The sequence below is a fragment of the Euprymna scolopes genome, chromosome 15 (genome assembly GCF_053919585.1).
Source record: "Euprymna scolopes isolate OS-2025 chromosome 15, ASM5391958v1, whole genome shotgun sequence".
Lineage (NCBI taxonomy): Eukaryota > Metazoa > Mollusca > Cephalopoda > Sepiida > Sepiolidae > Euprymna > Euprymna scolopes.
In genome coordinates, this window is record NC_136496.1 from 5,414,620 (window position 1) to 5,437,651 (window position 23,032).

The 23,032-nt window shown below is 35.0% G+C and overlaps 1 protein-coding gene across 10 annotated transcripts in view; it reads right to left on the reverse strand.

The window, feature by feature from the left end:
• LOC145293699 (kelch-like protein 24) overlaps nt 1-23,032 on the reverse strand; it is a 196,994-nt gene that overhangs the window by 118,941 nt on the left and 55,021 nt on the right. For 8 of the 10 annotated variants that reach the window (XM_080140122.1, XM_080140127.1, XM_080140124.1 and 5 more), the window contains exon 2: nt 6,175-6,256. The gene's annotated coding sequence lies outside the window, so the exon portion shown is untranslated. Of the gene's footprint in view, nt 1-6,174; nt 6,257-14,161; nt 14,376-23,032 lie in introns of those variants that run through there. The other 2 variants (XM_080140121.1, XM_080140125.1) reach the window with 2 other exon arrangements.

Genomic DNA, 23,032 nt, shown 5'->3' on the forward strand with positions numbered 1-23,032 from the left:
GAAAATGAAACAAACACCTAATAGCAAAAAAATAAGCTTATGTACAATAGGTCGCTGGTGAAGCTGGGAGTGGTAGGAGTAGGTATAATGTGAAAGTGAAAATGACTGCCCCTCCTCTAAAAGATTTAGTTAGGAGAAGCCCCTAAGGCAGAAAAAAAAAATGAAATTGGAATAGAAACAAAACATTTTCCAAAAATGCACATCAGAAATTGGCCTAAAAGGCTGATAGAACAGATTAGCATATAAAGCTTTTAGTTTTAATGCTATAATAGCCAATTAAATAGGGAGAAATAATCAACTTTACTTTGTTATATAGATGGGAGAATTTGCTCTGTCGAAAGTGATGGAAAGACATTCAGAATTTTTTAAACAAATGAAAACACATTAAAAAGCAACAAAAAGACAAGGAAAAGAGAAAGGGAAACAAAAGGAAGAAAAGAAAAATAGCAGAAAAAGTAAAAAGGAAAAGGGGAGAAAAAAGGAAAAAGAAAAGGGAGAGAAAAAAGAAAAGGGAGAGAAAAAAGAAAAGGAAGAAACAGGAGAAAAAGAAAATAAAGAAAAAAAGAAATCACATTAATATACATTCAATGGACAATACAGACAATGGACTATTGACAATATTGTTTTGCAAAATATATTATAGGGTGTGATTATATTGAAAAAGAAAAATACTGCCCTGTACAGGAATTGAACCCTTATCCTGTAGATTTCTACTCCCTTTCACCTATTATATCATTTTCCATAGCGATTCCATTAGACGAAAACATACATGCAAACATCTTGTCATTACGATTGCTGATTAATAACGGTCAATAGACAAAAACAAAATTTATGAAAAGTGGACAATGCTGAAAAAAAAAAAAAAAAAAAAAAAATCATTTAAACGTATTGATTTCCACAAAATTACTTCCTTAAAAGGATCACAGCAATGATTTTTTGAGAAAGATCAATAATTATTTGTGAATTTAGATTTGTTAAGTTTTGTGAAATGTAGTGTGATGATGTATGGAAATGAAACCTGGTCAGTGAGGGTTGAGGACATGTGTTGCATGGAGGGAAATATGAGAATAACATGATGGATGTGTAATGCGAGCCTTCAAGACAGAAATTTCATTAAATCAACCTTTTACAGAATTCTATTTTTTACATATATTGTACATGTATATACTTAAAAAAATTATTTGATTCAGGGAATCTTAAGTGGGACGACCCCCCCCCTTCCCTGGTGCGTTTACAGTATTATGGTGAATGATAACTCTAGCCAGGTACAGTGACAAGGATGACCGAAGACCATCTCCTCCCTCGTCCGCAATTTTTGAGTAGCTTTGTGCCTAATTTTTTTTTTTTTCATTTTTGTCTTTTGTACATTACAGAAAATAAAAAAAAATATATAACTTAATGTTTGGTGCACTTTAGGACAGGAAGCAGAATCTTCAGACAGCCTGATCTGATAGCACCAAGAGACAGGATATGAGAATGATGAATGTGTAATGTGAGTCTCTTAAAGACAAGACTAGTTATGATGAACTCAAGATTACACATCTAGATAGTATATTGATATGTGTGCAGAACAGGAGACTTTGATGGTATGGTCACATTAAAAAAATGGAGAGTTCTTTGGTCAATATTCGTAGAACAATTAAAGTAGCAGGTTCCGCTCACAGGGAAAGGTTGAAGAAAATATGGAAGAAAGCAAGATACATAAAGAAATAGGTTAGTTTGGAAGCCGATTTTTTTTAAAACCATCCAACATATGCCAGCATGTAAAACTGATGTTAGATTGAATTTGATGATGAACAAAATCTGTAAGCCCCCCCCCCTCTTATTAAAGTCCAACTTTCTCTTAGAAATATTGGCCTTTTCCAAAATGTCGCACTCATACCTTAAGAAAATGAAAATAAATATCAGCAGCAGTCTGCTAAGATCTGACAATTCCTCACCATGCTAGGGTTTGGTTGTTTTGTTTTACGACATACTCTTTTCGGATTATTTAATGTCGAATCCAGTTATTTTGGAAATAGTATTCATATTGCATCCAATGTTATTTTGTAGAAGGTTTTTATTTTGTATCTTCAATCACTAGTTTGTTTGGTTGTTTTACAGTGGATTTTATTGTTTTTGTTCCCTGCTATGTAGAACATGAATGAGTTTTGCAATGGGAGAGGGAAAAGGGTTACAGTATTAATGCTTGGTACATTTTAAGTTAGGAACCCAGTCAGGAAGTGGTGGGAGATAGAGAAAATGGAAATGGGAAGAAGGAAAAGGGGAATAGGCGGGTTGTTGTTTTTGTAGAACATAATTAAGTTTTGCGAAAGGAAGTAGAAAAACAAAAAAGCATCAATGTTAGGTGCATTTCGTCTCAGGAAGCCAATATCTTCAGACAGCCTGATCTGGTAGCAGCAGATCATGCTAGGGTCTGTAGTGTTAGGGCTAATTGGACAGAGAATCAACATCAAAATCTGACATCCTTTCAGTATCTGCATCTGTGGAAAAGCAAAGATGTATCAGGCATGAAACCACAAATCCATGGAGTTGGGATAACAATTTTGGTTCTGTGCATGCCTCTTGGACAGTGCAGAAGTTTTTAACCTGCCTCAGCTCGTCATATCACTGCATCCCTATTCTACAAGTACTTCCACAAAACATGCTCTATTGACTAAACCGTTATTGTACCTCCCCTCAACAAAACATCACTACTAGCAGAAACATTCCACCTCTTCAGTAAATGCAAAAAAAAAAAAAAATTTTTCTACTCCAATTTCTTTAGACAGTTTGCTTTTAGAATTCCATCCCTGCCATGGTACATGAAGAAAATTGGATATAATGTGAACAAACATCTTGCTATCCAACTCCTTAGTCAGCTTGCCCTTCTCCAACCTACAAATTTGGTCCATATCACAGTAGCTCTTTATGCTTTAGTGGCAATATACCTTGTTTGGGACAAACAAAAGCAAAAGTAAATAATGGTATGATAAATTCCAAGAACCAAGTCTTTAATACTTTTTCATGCCAATTTTTCAAAATAATTCAATGCAAGTCGACAACTGTTTCATGCACAAACAACCGGAAATCAACACATAATGATTGAAATTCGATATATGAAAAAAATGAATAAAGGCTTAGTCATTAGAATTTAACATGTACTTGTTTACATATATATGCTGTTTTTAAATGTTAATATTTATTGAGCTTTTATATGAAACAGTTTGGGTAAATTTTCTTAAACATTTTCATACATATATTATTTTTTACTTAAATCCCTGAAACAGTTTTTCATGGTAAACAACTGATGATCCCTTTAAGAACATTGGTACTATTGTTTGTTCCTGTAAGTAAAATTATTCAGTTATACAGGAAATTGATTGACTTAATGACAAAATAATTTTCCAACAAAAAGACATTTTTTTTTTTTAGTTTTAAAGGAACTTACAAGATATATATATATAGATATATATATATATATTATGGCAGTAGAGTTTAGTTTCCTAGAAGTACATCCAATGAAACAACATGTGTCTACCAAAAAGTGCTCAATGAGTAAACAAAGCAGGTATATTAAACACAAAAAATATTTTCTTATTTCGTTTACAAAATAAGAGATTCTAATTTTGTAAATGAAATAAAATGTTTTGTGTCTTGAAATTTCAGGTTTCAAGGGTAATTCTTGGCCTGAAGACGTAATCTCCCCAGTAACAGGTGATTACAGAAACATGTATGCACATATGTAGCCATCAATGTTTGCATAAATAAATTTAATATATATATATGGAGTAGAGATTTAGAAGGCTATCACAGTGTGAGGAGTGAAATATAGTCGTTGTTGGTAAAAGTAAACGAGAACAAGTGGCAGTTTACAAATCAATAAGTACATACATATATGTCTATATATACATATATTTATTCAGTTGTATTAAGTATAAATGTCTTACTTATGTCTGCAACAATATACATAATAATTTCAGAAAAAATTCCCTTATCAACTGGTAGACATGACAGATCGATTCAAAGCATGCTAGATGATGGAGCGGAAATCATCTAGCATGCTTTGAATCGATCTGTCACGTCTACCATTTGATAAGGGAATTTTTTCCGAAATTATTATGGATATTGTTGCAGACATAAGTAAGACATTTGTATTTAATACAACTGAATAAATATATGTATATATAAACATATATGTATGTACTTATTGATTTGTAAATCGCCACTTGTTTTCGTCTTCTTTCACCAACAGCGACTACACTTCATTCCTCGCATTGTGATAGCCTTCTAAATTTCTACTACATACCTATCCTACACAATGCTTCAAGCGAATTACATATCAATCATATATATATATATATATATATATATTCAGTTTAACTTCTGTTTTACATGTTAGTGTTGGGCAGTTTTTAAAAAATGACTTCCAAGCTAACCAATCGCTATCCATCTTTAAAAAACATTTTTATCACTTTCTTCCATGTCAATTGATCCTATCTTTACTTTTCTTAAAAAAAAAAACAACAAAATTTAACTTGAACACTTTCAATGTGACCACACAAATGAAGTTTAGTTCCGCACACATTCTTTTACTGTTTATATTTAATCTTCCCAAAGTCATCACATTTGAGCCTGTCTTTAAGATTCGCATTTCACAACTATCATGTCATTGTCTCTTCATGTAATGCATGTCCTTTATCTCCCCTGGCCAGGTTTCACTTGCATACATCCCACACTACTATAGACTCTTTCTCAGAAAGACCAAAAGTAATTGAATACCTTCATAAAATCCATAATTTACAGTTTCTTTCTGAAAAGTTTTGGATGCTTTTTTATGTTTTGTTTATTCTGAAAACTTGAATAAATCAAAAAGGCATAAAGTCACAAGAGAGATATTTTATAACAATTGTACGTCATTTCGCAGGACAATAATTTTGTCAAATTTCATTAGAATGACCTCAAATTTTCACAGCTTGTATAGAAACATTCAAGATTTTATGTTTGATGTTTGACATTTATCTCTTTTCAGGTTGAGAAATGTTGTTCACTTCAAAAGAAAAGTCATTTGGAATATGCTCGAACACAGCTACCCAAGTTTGATTACCGACTTGACGTGTGCAGAGTCACACGATGCGTTCATATTAAACATTTGTGAAAATTATGAAATTGGTCATAGAATCAACAAATCTTTTTGTTTTTTTTCTTTGAAATGTAAACGAATAAAACTTATGATTAGGGCTATGACAAGAGAATATTCTTTTGGTTATTTTGACTCGAGTATATATATATCAATTAATATTTTAAATGTTTTTAGATATGGTGATGTGGTTCTCAACTGATTAACCGTGTCAGATATATACTCGAGAGTCAAAACAATGAAAAGAATATTCTCATCATAGCCCTACTTATGATGTTCAACAAAGTTTGTGCAGTTTCATGAAGATACACAGAGTAGTTTCCAAGATATTGGCATTTAAAATGATGTCAGATTTTTTGGACCGGTCCTCTTAAATAATCAAGGCATACCCAAGTTCCACCATTACTGATCATGGCTCACCATCTACCTAACCCTTATCCTAGAGAGGCCTCCGAGTGATGACCCCCACCCCAAATAAAACAAGATAATAGATTTGTTAATATTTTAGCTTCTGCAGAGTAAACCAGTTCCATACACTGGAATATCAGAAAAAGTTAAATTCGATGATTTAAGAGCCACAAATTATCCATTGATCTGAAAATTTTGAAAACTTAAATCAATTATAAAAATTATATTTGATTAAAAGTTATTAAGAGTCGATGTTCATTTGTTTTCATACTAGAAAGTTCAGAGAGAAAAGTTAAGAAATGGAATCTATTAATACCATGGTATCATTAACGTACATACATACGTGTGTCACGGTTTCAAGATTATATAAACTATTCAATCAGAAGATCCTATTTATTAAAAAGGAGGATAGAAGGTGATAACATACTACAAACATGAAATTAGTATACAGATATAATTTAATGTTCGTAGTATGTTATCGCCTATCCTCCAATTTAATAAATATGATCTCCCAATCACTGAAGACGCAATGTAAAAAAAAAAATTAAAAAAAAAAAAAATTAAAAAAAAAAATCTATTCATAAATGAGGAAAGTAGAATGGAATCGGCCCCACCACAAGATGCTGGATTGATAAGCTAAAAATTACCTGTTTTGATATCACGGATTATCGTCTGCTGAATCAACTCACAACATCAAATCCATCAGGTTAAGAAGTGGCTGACTGACCACTGAAAATATAAGAAAAATATTACTGTTAGAAAAATTGAAACTAAAATAAACAATTTGTGTTTCTCAGAGTTTGAATCAACATGTAAAATAAATAATTCTTATCCTACCTAGCAAAAAATGGACAAATATTCCATGGACGAATGTTCTGGGTACAAATGCTTGTTACCAGAGTTAATAAAAGTTACTTTGCAACCTATCTGCATCAATTTTTTTTTTTTTTTTTTAGTAGTTTTTAATGCTTTTTATTTATCTCAAATATTAACTCTTTATGCTTTTAAATTTCCAAATCAATATAGCTATGTTTTACTCATTTATAATTTTTTTTTTGGGGGGGGGGTAGCACGTGCCTCCAAATTAAATTATAAATGAGCAAACTTTCCTTGCATAGACGGGACTGTCCAATGGCGAATTCCAGCCCCCCCCCCCCCCAAAAAAATGGACAAAACAGCAGTTATCTTTGTTGGAAATTTAAGAGTCGTAAAGAGAGTTAATATTTAAGATGAAATAAAAAGTATTTAAAACTACTATAAAAAAAAAAAAAAAAAAGATGCAGGTAATTTGCAAAGTATTTGTTTTGTTGGAAAAATTGGTTCCCATGTCATTCAATTTGTTTCTCACGATTTCGTATGCATTCATGTGCACATCAAAAATGCTTGCATGTACAAAATGGCCATCAATGATATCATAAGGAATCACAATTTATAACAAAGATCTTCATATCTGAAAAACTTGTCTGCCAATTTTAAAGTCGTCATTTTAAAAGGTGAAAAGAAAGTAAAAAAAAAATTACCAGTTTTTTTTTTAATATAAACTCAAGTCAGGCGGACATTTTTGTTTCACTACCGTTGTGTCAAGATTACCCTTTTGTTTATCAATTATTAGGTGAAAGTAGAAAATGGCTTTCTAAATAACATTATTTCAACACGGTCTGTATTCTACGTAAGTACCAAATTTAATTTCATGATAGTGTCAAGCTGGTTTAATGGTTATTGTACTTGATTCACTGTCTTTAGGTTTGGGTTTGGATCTCAGCTTGAGTATTTTTCTTTTTTTATTAACTTACAAAAAGTGAACTGTTTAGAAAAGCACAATACTCGTATGTTCACCCTCATTCGCCAAAGATGCCAATGCTGGATAGGCCACGTACACTGCATTGACAATGGGCAAATCCCAAAAAACATTCTCTATTGTTATAGAAGTGTAAGCCATTTTTAGTTTCAGAACAGTTTCAGATGGTTCACTGTTACACACAAGTCCTGGGAGGTGACTTGTTTGTAGTAGACAGTTCCACAGAACAAAATATTCTTACCGTGTCGAGACGGAAAAGAACATGTGAAATTGCTCCAGAAAAGGTTTAATATTTATGAAGCAATTCTGGTTTCTGATTGGTTGGTAGCAGAATGTGAATTAATTTGATTCGTCAATTCTTAGCAGCATCGTTTATAAATAGAATCGTCCGACTGTGTGGGATCATACCCCATTATAACACCAAAATATTGCAACAATTGTGAAGTAACTACTGGCAAAAGGAAAATTGGTCGTCCTTACGTCAGTTATGTTGACATGTGCAAACGTGACATGAAAGCATGTGATATTGATCCTACAAGCTGGGAGCCGAAAACTAAAGTCCGCAACATCTGGAGACAAACAGTAACCAAAAGGCCTGACCACTAAGCGGAAAGTCCATTGCAAAATGAGCGGAAACCAAAAGACTATTCAAGAAAGCCAGTCAACAAAATTCAACAGACCACAAACACAACACACTAAACTTGACTTAGGACGTCTGCGACCAACAATCTAGATAAAAAATAAGCTTATTCAGCCACAGGTGTTCAACCACCTCTACAGGCACAAACCCATAGTCTTCTAGACTAATGCCAACAACAATATTTGCATGCACAGGTCTCAATTTCTCCCTCCTCCCTTTTTTTAAAAATTTGAATTCAATGTTAAACTCTAAGGAGTTTAACATTAAATTTAATACCCAGCAATGCTGGGTACATCTGCTAGTATATATATATATATATATATATATATAACAATTGATTCAAAACTTACGGCAACAGAAGTCAGGTTTAATAGTCTTTATGCCTATTTTTAACAAAATTAGTTTAAGAATTTCATTCAATTAATAATGGCTACTTCTGTAGAATACAAACCATGCTATTTTTTTTTAAATAGGATTTTTGACCTTTTGCAGAATCTGTCATTGTGCTGGGGGGAGATAACTCAATTTTACTTTCATACGAGCATTTAGGATGCTAAAACCAATGCAACTTCGAATTGTTTTTTCGACTACTTAAAAAAGATAGGTGCAATAATGGTGGGAAAAAATAGGGGGCCATAGTTTTGAAAGCCAGTTTATTGTCATTTTTTTGTAGATTGTTGACTACTTTTTGATTGTATTTTAAAGATTAAAGCCTAAAGTTAATTTCCAAAAGGAAAAAAATATTTGTACAATTAAAAAACAAGTTATAATGAAAAATGTTTTCACGGCGACATTCGGAAACCAACATGTTCAGCTAAATTTTGAAGTTAAATAAATTCATTGTAGAAATCCCTTGAAAAATACATTAGTTTTCTGGGTCTATTTAAAAAAAAAAAATTAGTAAAGTCCTAAGATATTAATTAAAAAACAACAAAAACACCTTGTTTGTACAAAACAACAACAACAAAAATAGCTAAATTAGCCCCCAAAAGCACAAACTAAAACAAACAAAATTGTCTAAGAATGGATTCTACAGAAGCTAGGTACGTGCAAAATGAATACCAATGCTCAAAATGCATAAACATTTTGACCCCTCTCTTTTACATAATAATTCACAAAACAAAAAACAAAAACAAAAAAAACACAAAATTAACCAATTTTCATGGAATTTTCAATATCTATCAAATAATGAACATGGAATATAATGAGCCCATTATTTTTATTTAAATCTTAGTGGAAATGTATTATTTTGTTTAAACAAAATATACTTTTACTAAAGTTATGGTTTTCAGTAATAAAAAAAAAAATAAAAAAAATAAAAAATGCATGAATTTATTTTTGCTTTTTTTTATGAAAATAAAGCATCATAAATTGTAACAATAAAAAAAAAAAAAAGATTTCATTTTTACAGGAACATTACAAAAAAAAGCTCCTAAAGTCTGTATTAATGAATTCGATATAACTCGAAGAAAGCAGTTTGCAGCACGCCATTTACAACAAGGTGAAACAGTCAACATATTTTTGGCAGAACTATGCAGACTTGCTGGCCTGTTTGGCAGCGTATCGGATCAATGGCTGCAATGTGTATTCATTGCTAGATTGCCGGAACATGCAGAAAACTTGTTATGAGTATCCTCCCAAATGGATAACATACATCTATCACAAGTGCTGGCACGTGCTCGTGCCATTTTAAGGAACTGCACGGGAGTCCCAGCGCAAGCTGTATTAGCTGCACAGTCAACACAATTTACACCTAAGGAGCCGGACACTTCACAGCGGTGTTACAAATGTAATGAGCTCAATCATAGGGCAAGTGATTGCCTCCTGGACCAATCTCATCCCCCAAACTGGTGTCAATGGCACATCGCTGGTTATCACTGTTCACATCAATGGATTATCACGTACAGCTCTAGTGGATACTGGATGCGCACAGTCACTAGTCTACAAGTTGTGTTGCGAAGAATGGACGAGGAAAGTGACCCCAGTGCTCACAGCAGATGGAAGCACACTTAGCTGCTGTGGAATAGGAATGGTGCAACGCAGAGCACTAGCATAGAAGTTTTAGTTGTGAATGGATTCTTACTGGGATTTGATTTATTGCTTGGACTGGATGCAATCAGGCGATTGAGAGAGTAGCCCTGTCTAGTGCAGGTGAGGTGATTTTTCCACATTTCAGCAAGACCATTTTTGCTATCACCATTACCGAGCCTGACTTCTCTGCAGAGTATGAACAAAATACTTGGAAGTGAACCACATCATTGAAATGGGCTGGTGACCAACCTCCATTTACATTGAGAAAAGGACTTGCAAAGTATCCAGCCCCAACACCAATTCGTGAGGAATATGATCGCGACTGCAGGTGTGGATCGATAATGGTTGATTTTGCCATATCCTAAGGACGAACTTGGCCCTCCAAAAGATCTACTCCCCCTCATGGCTGTTGTGCAGGAGAACAAACAGACAGAAAGCACGCCCGGTTATGGATTATTGGGAGCTAAATGAATATGTGGACGTGCATATGGCCAACGCAGATGTTTGCTTACAAAAATTGAGGGAATGGCGACAACAGGAACCAAACATTGCAGTGCTGGATCTACGCCGAACCTATTTGCGAGTAAGTGTTGACAAATCTTTGTGGCCGTACCAAACAGACGAGATCAAGGGACAGCGATATTGTCTCACCCACCTCAGATTTGGGCTTAACGTTGCCCCTTTAATAATGCGGGCCATTGTTAATACCGTCCTTAGGATAAGACTATAAATGTGGCAATGTCTTCATATATTGACATTTTTGTGTGTTCTGCGACCCGTGTCAAGGAACATTTGGAGAAGTTTAGTCTGGAAAGCAAGACCCTAGAACAGCCGAGACTGGGATCACGCGTATTGGGATTACGTTTCCAGGAGGAGCACGGAAAATTGTTATGCTGGCATGGAAGTGACCTTCCAACAGTACCTGATAGACTTACTCGACAAATTGTATTTTCAGTGTGCAGGAAAATGACTGGTTATTTCCTGGTGTGTGGCTGGTTACACATCGCCACAGTGTTTGTAAAGCAAAAGGCAAATATGATAATTGGATGGGGGGGGTGACAAAACGCAAGACCCTATTCTAGCACGGATGATTGAAGACATTTGTTTGAGAGCAGCCCAGGATGATCAAGGGAAAGGTGACTGGTCTATCCGTGGCAAAAATGTTACAGTGTTACAGTGTGGGTGAGCGCTAGTTCCATTGCTACAGGCGTGATTGTGGAAAGCAATGGTTCTGTAGCAGAGAATGCAAGCTGGCTCCGAGCAGTGCATGAAGACAAGCACATACATTTATTTGAGCTTGATGCTGTGCTACGAGCTGTCAACCTTGCATTACAGTGGAAAGCCAAAACCATACATTTTCAAATGGACTCTGCTTGTCTATATTAATGGATAACTGACACCTTGTCCGGGCAGACTAGAGTACATACCAAAGCAGCCTCGGAAATGTTAATTAGATGCCCACTATCCATGTTCCAAGATTTGGCCTCGGAATATACCCTAACAACTGATGTAGGGCTCGTTAAGTTTCACAGTAACAGCTGACCAACTTACTCAAGTACCACAGCAGTGGTTAAATGAGATCCATAAAGTGACAGAACCCAGAGAACTTGTGTGTGCTGTGGGCGCAGAACATGAACAAATATTTCGGATACAGACAATTTATCAGTCTAGTCGACATCCCGGTGTGAAAAGGACATGGTACTTTATGAAGTTAGTCAACCCACTAATAACTGAAAATTAAGTGCGGTTGGTGGTTGGGGATCATAAAGAATGCAAATCCATAGATCCAGCTTCGGTGCATTTGAAGCCAGGTAAGCTTGATGTCCTGGAAACATGGAGCAGGGTTGCTATGGATATAACCCATTTCGGCACTCAGTTGTACTTGACGTTGATAGACTGTGGCCCTAGCCGTTTTGCCATTTGAAGGCAGTTGCACCGACAGGATTCTGCTCGCCTCATTAAGCAGTTGCAGAACAGATTTTGCCAACCAAATTGCTCACAGATAATGGTGCAGCGTTTTGCGGAAAGACATTTGCTGACTTTACATAGATGTGGAGCATACACATTCGATTTCGGTGCGCCCACGTACCCTCCGGAAATGGAATAATCGAGAGGCAAGAACAAAGTGCACAATGTTAGGAGGCAGTGTACTGACACAACGTCCCGCGTAAAGATGACAAGGCAGCCATGACAGCACCTGCGAATATGCTATACAATTGTAGGATCCATGTCAAAGTATCGATGAAGTGATCGTGACCGATGCTACAGTTGCTGATCCATACAATGAGGGGGATGTGGTTTCAGTGAAGAGTTCGCAGGGAAAATGTATGACGCAATTCGACACAGGAACTGTGACAAAAATAAATAGCCAATACTCGATCACTGTGCCACATAAAGGATATATGGCCAGTGTACCGACATAACTGCGTAATCAGTGACGAACTTACCTCATCAGATGACAAAGCCTCACTGCTGTGTGAAGAACTAGATGAAGAAAGTTTCTCGGAAGATGATTCACCCAAAGATTCAAAGCAGGAAGAGTTTGAGGATGCAGTAGACAAAGGCACCACTAAGGAAGTTCCTAAGCCTGTACTATTGAGGCAAAGTACCAGGAGGAAATGGCCTGCCCAATCATGTCATTTGTGTGATCTTAAGATTAGGGAGGAATGTGACGAGCATGTGTGGAAGCGCACAAGAATTGTGCCCCAGTGTAGGAGTCGGGTCTACTTGTGGCGAAAAGTGAACCCGGGACCTTTAGATTGCAAATCAAATGTTTGCTGAGCTGAATCCATCTTACCCCAAAGCAACGACCGAGTTTCGCTTGACAATTATAAAAAAACGAACTGAGGAGTTATCCCATGGCAGTTGAAAAATATTGCTCTGCTAATGTGTCTCACGTTACTGAATTTCATATCATGGCATGTTGATTTGACAAGAGTGTTCGGTGGTGTGTTGTGTCGGTCGAGAGTGTTGCTCGGGAATGTGGCGTGTCGATTCAGCAGTGTTGTTCGGAATTGCATGGACGAATTTGTTCAGGACCATGCTGTTACATGTGATATAAATAAAATTTTTTTTTTTTTTTTTGTTGCTCTCTCTTTCCTCATGAAGCGACCCTTTGGATAATAATAAATGTCTTAATATTGCACTTAGATTGATAAATGAAATATATATTATATATATATATATATAAACTTTATGTCCAACTAGAATTTATAACACTTCTGAACATCCATCCATACTGACTGGAGATGCCTCGATTAAAATTGGAACAGTCTTTAACCTTTTTTTTTTTTTTTTTTTTTTTTTTAAATTAAATTGTTAGGTGAAAGTACATTAAATTACAAAACACTGTCCGAAATTTTCGTCGGTAAAAAAAAAAAATTTTTTTTTAATTAATGTTATCATAGGTAGTCTACGCGCGCGCTTGCGCATACAAAATGGCCACCCATGATAACATATAGAATTACATGGTTTAATATTTGGAAAACTACTTGTTTTTCGTCTAATTTTAATTTTTCGTCAATTACTACAGTGACAAGGCAGTTTGGTACACAAGTGCACATTTAACAGCCTTTGTTTATGCTTGCGTGTAAACGAAGGCTGGGCTGTGAAATGGAAAAGAGTCCCAGAGTTCAGGGGGTAATACCATGCAAAAGAAATCAAACAAAAAAACTTTTTAGCGAATAAACACACAAAAAAAAAAAAAAAAAAAAAATGCTCCCTCTCAGGTGGCCAGAAAGTGGGTGCTCATTTTATGTTCAATTTACATGGAAAAGTGATTTCTTCATATCATGAAAACTATTTTTTTTGCGACGGAAACGGTTTGTGGATTCGTTTTTAGCACACCGAAATCTACAAAAAATATATTTAGTTATATACGAACGTGAGACGGGCCTTAATGTAAAATAATACCCAATTTTTACGGTATCTTTTGTTCAGTAAACTGTTAAGTGAAAGTACAAAATATTAAAATTAAATAAATAAATGTACCCCCCTCCTCTTGTTATAAATGAATGTCTAAATAACGTTATTATTTAAGACGGTCCGTATTCTGTATAAGTACCATTTAACGAAAATCAACTTCTAAAATTTTCTAAAAAAGCAAATAAACGTCTTCCATTTTCTTCAAAACAAAGCAGGTTTAAATATTATAAATAATACTTACGTATTTCACATTTATTCCGATAAAACTCATTCAAACTAATTAAGCTCAAATACTCAAGCCAAAACAAAATCAATACAAGAAAAATAAAAAGGATAGAAAAGAAATTAAAAAAAAAATGAATATTTTCTAATTCAATAAATAAGAAAAAGTGAAAAGAAGCTGTCCATGTGTTTGTTATTGTTCTCGAGTAATTTTCAGCCGGTGTAAAAGGAAAAAATGTCCCTTATGAAAAATGACCCACCAAAAAATTGGCGCGATAAGCAGCTTTTAATGAAATTAAGCATATTTTTTTAACATTAGTTAATGTTCTTTTCTTATTATGGTACTTATGTATTGTACCGTGCTAAAATAATATTTAGAAAGCCATTCTTAAGATAGAGGGTGGGGCTGTTTGGAACTGTTCCTCACTCGACCCTGCTGTGGAAACTACCTTACGCACGCCCAAAACGGAAGGAAGGAATAAGTATTTTTGACGGAGTTTATAAAAATCTACAAAGCAATTGCTCTTGACATATCAAAGGTTTTTGATAGGGTGTGGCATAAAGGTCTACGCCACAAAATCTACAGCTGCGGTATAGATGGAAACGTCTTTTCAATTATTAAATCATTTCTCTCTGACTGACAAGAGTAGTGGTTGATGGATAAAAATCTGAAGCTCACAGAATTAATGCTGGAGTCCCTCAGGGATCCATCCTGGACCCAACTCTCTGATATACATCAATGATCTCCCAAATCACATTCTAAGATAATTTGTAGACATTTATGCTAACGACACTACCATCTATGGCAACCCTTCAAAGGCCATAAACGACAAAGTTCTAATTCTCTCTCCTCTGATCTTGAGCATGAAGTAGCTGGTTAATTTTCATGCATCTAAGACCTAACTTCTATCTTTCTATCATCAACGCTCTGATCCATGTCTGGCATCAATTGAAATAAATGGCTCTCATCTTGAGAAGGCTCCATGTTTTGACAAACTTCTGGGGTTGAACTTTACTCCGGATCCGAAATGGAACATGTACATCAAATCTGTTGCCAGGACTACTGGAAAATGGTGGGATCGTTCTACCATTCCAGTGGATATCTCACTGTTGATGCAATTCTCTACATGTATAAGAGCCAAGTGCGTCTAAGGATGGAGTACTGTTGCCACATCTGGGCAGGAGCTGCTAGAAAAACTTTATCCTGCCTTGACAGAGTTCAAAATAGACTTCCTAACCTAGTGGAAGATACCCTTTTCTCTTTTCTGGAATCTCTTTCCCGCAGAAGAGACATCGTGAGCCTGTCTCTGCTTTATTGTTATTTTAGGGCAAGTGCTCGTCTGAGCTCTAATCTATGGTCCCCCCCCAGTTACGACTTTCACGAATAACACTCGTCTAGTTGAAACCACTATCAATAATTTCCCCCACTCTTTATCTGTGCCTAAACCTAAAAGTAGATTCCATGAACAAAGTTTCTTTCTTAGAACTGCACGCCTGTGGAACCGTTCCGTTTTCCTGCTTTCAATATGGTTGTCTTCAAGTCCAATGTGAACAAATTCTTGATGAGCCATCCCCTTAAGTAATCCAATTTACCAAATTTCCATTACTAACAATGACTGACACATTCCCTTTGGCCATTGTACACTCATTAACCCTTATCCTCAAGTGGCCTCCAGGCCTTGATAAGTGGTGACTCCTTTGTAAAGAAACAAAAAGAAAATTTTTTTCACCGATTAAGTGAAGAATGAACTTTATAACGGTATACTTTTTTTTCATAATATATATATATATATATATATATATATATATATTTAGTAAAAGTAGTAATTAATAAAAACCTGAAGAAAGTGCTCAATACTGTTATAGCAAATATACGTTTTATTTTTTGAAACAATAATGTAACTAAACAGAAAAAAAAAACGGTAATAAAAATAAAACGTATATATATATATATGTGCCTTCTTTATTTATGAGTACGTTATAGATAAAACAAAAACTGTGCACGTATCAGATTTAAAGATTGAAAATCCGAATTTTGAATTTGTTTAATTGTTCATCCATTATGTTCTGAAGTGGAAGTGTGAAATATGTAAATAATTATTCTTCTAGATTAGAATATATATATATATATATATATATATATATATATATATATATATATATGATTATTTTTACAAAAAGCACTACTTTTAAATCTTTGAAAAATTAAATACTTTTCTTTTAGTGAGCCCAATATTGTTAATATCCCATTAAATAAGAAATACTTTGAAGAATCGATACAAAAAATAAATAAATAATTGCGCATTTTGCTGAAAATACAATAATTTGTTTCAGCAATTTGTCGTTACGTTATATTTCCTCACCTATGGTAGACCATAAAGGCCCGCAAACAGTTGTTTGTATTTACAAACAGTTATTTCCCCCTTTTCTTTTTTGCTGTGACTTGCACTTGACTTAGCTTAAAGTGTGGGCTACTTTTGCATCTACCACACTCTCATCCAGAAACACATGACCTGATGGCAAGACAGGGTCAAGATAATGAAGCATAATACTAGATGCAGGATTTGTCTCCAACACATATGGCGTCTAACATTCACAAAATGGTTACCAATCTGGTACTGACTAGCCTCATCGTTGCTTACCTTCGGGGGTTATGTAGGCAACAAATATGTATCGCTTACGAAAAAAAGAATTAAATCCTTATAAAGTTGACTGTTCACTTAATCGTGAAAACAAACATTAAAAATATATAGAAATTTACAGGACTAAATAATTTAATTTATTCATGTAAAGGCTACCATAGTTTTGAAGAGACTCATTAAATTTTGGAGTTTTTAATTTCGCCACGCAAAATCTATAGACTGAAATAAAAGATGGAATTTTTTTGAAATTCAGGAACTCAAGTTATATTTTTGCAAATCATCCTAAATCTTATTTAGACAAAAAAAAAAATTTATTCAAAACCGTTTTAAAAAAATGTGTTATCCATTGAGACAAAAATGGCAGTCAATGGTGTTTCTTTCTTCTTTTTTTTTAATTTAAAATTCTATTAAAATAGTAAAAAAGTTTTATATTATTCTGCTTTTCAGGTTCGGAGTTTCAAAGTGGATAGCATTTTAAAAACATAACCAAAAGGAAAGGAGATAAATTTTATGCGTGTTTTGGTAGAAGGGAAACATTTTAGGTATGCTTTACAATAGACAACAAAACGAAAAAGTGATGAAAAAAAACAAATATATAAATAAATATTACCAAAGGCAATACAAGTTACTCTTACCTATCTGGATACGTTTTTGGTGCTTTAATTATTTTTTTTAAGTGTTTAAGTTTGAACGTAGTGTTCAGCGCTAAAGTTAAAACGAAAACAAAGATGTGACATTATGCTTTCGCTTTTGGAGTCCCAAGGATAGATCAAAACTCGAAAATAAAAATGACAAACCCACCCAATAAATGTCACTGACATTTATTGGGTGGATTTCCATTAGTATTTTTTTGTGTTGGGACAATTAATTGGAATCGGAATCAAGAATCGGAAAAATCGGAGCTTTTTTGGGGTATCAGAATTGGAAAAATTTGAACCTATTTTCCGATGCCAAAACCGATTCCTTAAATTATCTTTGATTTAAGAAGCATCTTTCACTGCTTGTAGTAATAATAAAACGATAAATATTTATTAATTTAAACTTCCAGTAAGACTAAAATCTCTTGATCACACCCTCACACATGTTTTTTTTTACGTTTGAGAAAATATAGGCACATTTAAGATATGTTTTTACACTAATCGGGACAGAATAACACTTTTATGGTTAAATATTTTGAAGTTAATAGAGAAACGGAATCAGAATCGGTAATTGTATCAGAATCAGGAAAAATATTGGAATTGTTCCATCACTAGTATTTTTATTTATTTTCGAGTTTTGAGTGATTTTTGGGACTCCAAAAGCAAGAACATTGTCAACATCTTTGTTTTTGTTTTAACTTAAGCACTCAACACTACTTGTGTTTTAAACTTAAAATACAATTTAAACTCAGTAAAACACAATTTAAACTCAGTAAAACACAATTTAAACTCAGTAAAACACAATTTCAACTCAGTAAAACCACCAAAAACTTATCCAGCTAGGTAGAATTGGAACTTAAATTGCTTTTTAGTAATATTTGTTTGTTATATATTTGTTCCTTCACTTTTTCGTTCTGTTGTCAATTGCAAAACATACCTGGCACTTTTGATGCTGAAAAAAGTTTACATGTAATCCTCTATTCTCGTGTTCTCAACCTGAAAAACACTTGGTGATAAAAGAAAGGTGCTTCTTTAGAATAAAAATGAACATGGAAAAATTGAATTTCAATTAAAACCAATTGCATCTACTAAATTGAAATCGAAATTAGTAACACATCCAAAAATTACGAAAAATGATGAAACAAAATAATTATTAATAAAAATACTTTTTTTAAAAATTGCAAGTTATACTTAATATTAAATAGGAGAGGTAACTGTAGTCTGTCTTGTTACCCCACCTCGAAAAAATGATGGCGGATAAATGACTCGTGAAAATACACGTTTTATGTAATAATGCAATGTTTAACTAATTATAACGTGACACCGCTTTTAATTGAAATTGATATAAAAAGTAATATTGTTTTGTTTTTTTCTGTTTTTTCAAAGGAGTCACCACTTATCACGGCCCGGAGGCCACTCGAGAATAAGGGTTAATGGGTATACAATAGTCAATGTGATTATAGTCTAGTAAACATTAGTGGAAATTTTGTAAATTGGATTACTTAGGGGGACGGTTCATCAAGAATTTGTTTACATTGGACTTGAAGATTTGTAGTCAGCTGGAAAGCAGGCAAACAGAAAAGAGTTCCACAGGCGTGCACTTCTAAGAAAGAAGCTTTGTTCATGGAATCTAGGTTTAGGTTTAGGCACAGATAGAGGTGGGGGAAAATTATTGATAGTGGTTTTGGCTAGACAAGTGTTTTTTGTGAAAGTTTGGTGAGGGGGGACCATAGATTGGAGCTCAGACGAGACAAGCTTGCAACATCTCTTCTGTGGGAAAGAGGTTGCAGAGAAGAGGAAAGAGCATCCTCCACTAAGCTACAAAGTCTATTTTGAACACTGTCAAGGCAGGATAAGCTGCTTCTAGCAGCTCCTGCCCAGATGTGGCAACAGTACTTCATCATTGGCTGTACCTGACTTTTATATAGGTAGAGAATTACATCAGAAGTGAGATATCTACTAGAGCGGTAGAAGGATCCTACCATTTTTCCAGTGGTCTTGGTCTTGGCAACGGATTTGATGTATGCGTTTCATTTTAGATCAGGAGTAAAGGTCAAGCTGAGAAGCTTGTCAAAACATGGAGCCTCGCCAAGATGAGAGACATTCATTTCAATTGATGCCAGATGAGGATCAGAGGAGCTTGATTTTAGATACATTAAAAGTAATTAGCCACCACTTTCCCCATTGTACCACGTGCTCAGGATCAGAGAAGAGATAGCTAGAAAGAACTTGGTCATTTAAGGCTTTTGATATATTGTCATAGATGGTAGTGTCATCAGCATAAATATCTACAAATGATCTTAGGATGTTATTTGGGAGATCATTGATGTAGATCACAAAGAGAGTTGGGCCCAGGATAGACCCCTGAGGAACTCCAGCATTAACTACTGTGAGCTTCTGATTTCTGTTCATCAACCACTACTCTTATGAACCTATCTGACAGAAATGATTTAATAATTGAGAAAACATTTCCATCTATACCATAGCTCGATATCTTATGAGACCTTTATGCCATATCCTATCAAAAGCCTTTGATAGGTCAAGAGTAATTGTCTTAGAAAAGAAGCCTCCATCAAGAGATTCACTAATTCTATGAGATATAACTGCTAGCACATCTGTAGATCTAGCAAAACAGAAACCATATTGTATGTCACTAAGAAGTTTATTTTTGCTGAGGTGGTTGACTACTTCTCTAACACGGATTCCAGCAACTTACTCATGATGCACAAGAGACTAATTGGCTGTACTGAGAGGAAGATGACTAATCACCAGAATTCATAAATACAGGGCATACTGATGAGGTTTTCCAGAGTGTTGGGAAGCAATTCTCCTTAAGACAGCGCTTAAACAGCTTTGTAAGGATGGGAGCTAGTTCTGGTTGAAGCTTTTTTCAGCACTATAATTGGAATGCCGTCAGGGCCAGTTGTTTCATTGGAATCAAGGTTTTTGATTAGCTTGACAACATCATAGATGTTAGTATGTCGCATTGTGTTTTCTGATACAGGCAGAAATAAAGGGGTTGACAGCCTTGGTTGCATAGTGTAGAATTAGCTCCAAAGTTCTTAGCAAAGAGTCTGGCTTTGTCTGATGCTGACAAGATTACCTCAGATCTATTGATGATCGTTGGGATAGTGCACACGCTTCTGTTCAGGAGGACCCTGTTTGCTATTTGCCAAAACTGGGAACCATGCCGCTGCTCAGCTACTTTGGACTTAACCGACTGAGCATACAACTCTCGCGTTTTTTATTACTCTTTTACAGTGATTGTTGGCAGTCCTGAAAACGGCTTTAGTTTCAGTACATCTATTACATTGGAAGCAATGGAAAAAGTGATTTCTGTGCGCAATGGCAGTAGCATACTCTGAAGAGAACCACGGCTTGCTGTTAGGTTTTTACTGGAATTTTTTTGAGGGTATAAAGCGGTTTATACCTACAATTAACCATACTATAGAAGACACATTATTTTTAAACATGGAATGCAGAGATAGATCGGATATAAATGCACAAATACTATCCCAGTCAGTCATAGAGTATCGATATACTGTATGATGGAGAGGTACGTCTGAGGACTTATTACATTTTGTTTTAATCTTAATTGATACACCCAAGTGGTTGGAAGATCCAAGTGGTGATAGAACGGAAGATGAACATAGCTGAGGGCAAGTTGTGAGGAAAAGGCCTAGGAGACTTGCATACTGACTGTCAATATCGGGCACACAGGTGGGTTCGTGAACAATCTGAAGGAGGTTATAAGCAATAGAGAAATCGTGACGGAACCTCCCCCTCATCATCCGTCTTATTCGAGTGGGTTAACCATTCAACATTGTGAACATTGAAGTCACAACAGACGTGAATGATGGCTGAAGGATGAACAGACAGGACATGGTCAATTTTCTCAGATATGCTCTTAAAGATAGTAACTCCACTATTGGGGGGGGGGCGATAGAGGGTAAATATAAATGCAGTGGTGTAAGCAAGTGCAACCCGGAAGCACATATAGGGTAAATTATGGTCCTCTCTGGAGATGTCCCTACCACACAGAAAGCCATCTTAAATGTAGGCACATATTCCATGTCCATAGCGATCTTGGGGGGGGGTCAGATTTGGATGTTAAGTTAGAGTATCCTTTAATTACAAAATCATCTAGGATAATTGTCGTTCCAATTCCGGTTTCGCTTAAGAATAATAGGTCTGGTTTAGTCTCCTGTAATTTGGATTCAACCTCTCGAAGGTTTGAACGTAAACTCCTGATGTTGGAGAAGGAGACATGGTATGGGGGGGGGTTACGTTGGAAGTTGGAGTTCTGGGTTTACTCGTGTATTTTTTCTGAAGACTTTTCATGATAGAGTTTTGGGGATTTGTGGAACAGGTCGACAGACGGTTAGAGTAGGGCAGAAAGGTAAAGTAAGAAAAGAAAAAGAATGAAGAAACTTTTTTTTTGTAGCACATGAAAAGGTAAAGCCATAACAATTACCCACTAATATGGCATCGAGAAGCCCCACCAGAAGCTACTGCATGGTCCAGAATCCATTCACCAAATGGCAATACAGTAGCCCCGATACTTTGCACCTGATGATAGGACAGCCTCCTTAGTGGTTAATCTAAGGTTCGGGTCCCTGACTATCAGGCGGGTAACGTCAGCCCAGATAAAACGTTTACCTTCAGCACCCTTATTAGTGACATGGCCACAAGGACAGACACAGGAACAGAAAATTTCCGACAACTCATACTACTGTTCACGCAAAATACTGCCGACCTAGAATCCAGCTTTTTCTTCTCCCTTTATCCAAAAAATCACTCAAAAATGAGGAGTAAGGGACAAATTAGGAGAAGCGAGAGTTACAGGAGCTGCCGATAACGCATCCACAATGCATTGTCTACTCTGCATAAATAAATTTTTTAGTTTCGTTTTTATTCCGAAGAAACGTCAAAAAAAAAAAAAAAAAAAAAAAAAAAAAAAAAAAAAAAAAGACATTAATTTTGACATGCCTTCCCTTAATCCTACCAATAATTGTACATCTGTAAGGATGGCAGCATCTTTTATATATTTATTCTAATTGCCGCGATTGCAAAGCAAGAATTGATATTAAGATGTGTCTACTTAAATTCAAGTATGACAGACCGATTGGCAAGCCATCTAGAAAAATGTGAGGACTAAATATATTTTTTTGTAACTTTTATTCCTTTTAAACAAATTGATACTTAGATGTACGAGGCTATTATGACTAGGGGCCAAATTCACAGAAGGTATCCTAAGTTTTGACCATGTGTGTAGAAGTAAGTGTTAAATTCACAAAAAAAAAAGAAAAGAAAAAGTTGTGGATGAAAAAATAAAAACAAGTAGAAATGCTTGTTAGAAATAGCCATTTCGTAATAGTGTCATCTGAGCCATCTTGAAGTGAAAGAGCCATCAGAATTCCATACAAAAATAGCAACATCTTTTTTACAATTCAATCAATTTTATTTAATTGTTTTGCCAAACAGAACATGGTTGGTTCATTTCGTCGCTTCACATGGAACAAAAAAAAAAAAAATTGTTATCACATGTGGCAGCACGGTCCGAACAATTTCTTTCACACAATCAGATACGATCCTGAATAACTGTATATT